Source organism: Nannospalax galili, unplaced genomic scaffold (genome assembly GCF_000622305.1).
Source record: "Nannospalax galili isolate Female #2095 unplaced genomic scaffold, S.galili_v1.0 scaffold14, whole genome shotgun sequence".
Classification (NCBI taxonomy): Eukaryota; Metazoa; Chordata; class Mammalia; order Rodentia; family Spalacidae; genus Nannospalax; species Nannospalax galili.
In genome coordinates, this window is record NW_008336953.1 from 731837 (window position 1) to 732605 (window position 769).

Here is a 769-nt window from a genome sequence, read left to right on the forward strand (position 1 = left end):
CGCAAATGATTAAATCCTCTTGCTTGTTGCATCACCTGGTCTGAGGACTGAGTTATTGGGGTGTGGCCTCCCGTGGATGTTGGGTACCCCAGCCTGGGGGTCCTACAAAACATTTTCAGAGCACAATTCGTGATTTGGAATGAAATGGGTCGTCTGCGCAAATGATTAAATCCTCTTGCTTGTTGCATCGCCTGGTCTGAGGACTGAGTTATTGGGGTGTGGCCTCCCGTGGATGTTGGGTACCCCAGCCTGGGGGTCCTACAAAACATTTTCAGAGCACAATTCGTGATTTGGAATGAAATGGGCACATCCTCAAAAATCCCTAAAATCTAGAATAGAAAAACTTATCAGAGCTAGGTGTGGTGGTGATCCATGCATCCCAGCACTCCAGAAACTGAGGCAGGAGTGTTAGGGTTCAAAATAGCAGCTCCCCCTCCTCCCCAACAGGGACCTACAAACTCTGCTGAGAAGCAGCCTGCCTTTCCTCTGACCTCCAAAGATAAGATAAGCAGAGTTCCTCTTAAGAGGAAAAAGAAAACACTTCCACACCCTAATCCTACCTGCTTCCCCCTCCCTGATTTCTTCCCCAAACATTCCCCCTTTCCACACCCTAAAGCCCCCATATGTAAAGTCCCAGCTCACAACCCGTGAGTGGACATCTTTCCCTTTGCGGACATCCCTTCCCTTCCCTTCCCTTCCCTTCCTTTTCCTGACATCTTTCCCTGCCTTCCCTGTCATCCTTCCCTTCCCTTCCCTTCCCTTCCCTTCC

The 769-nt window shown here is 49.8% G+C and overlaps 1 protein-coding gene across 1 annotated transcript in view; it reads right to left on the minus strand.

Moving 5' to 3' along the window:
- Dnajc1 (DnaJ heat shock protein family (Hsp40) member C1) overlaps positions 1-769 on the minus strand; it is a 199159-nt gene that overhangs the window by 29410 nt on the left and 168980 nt on the right. The window lies entirely within an intron of this gene.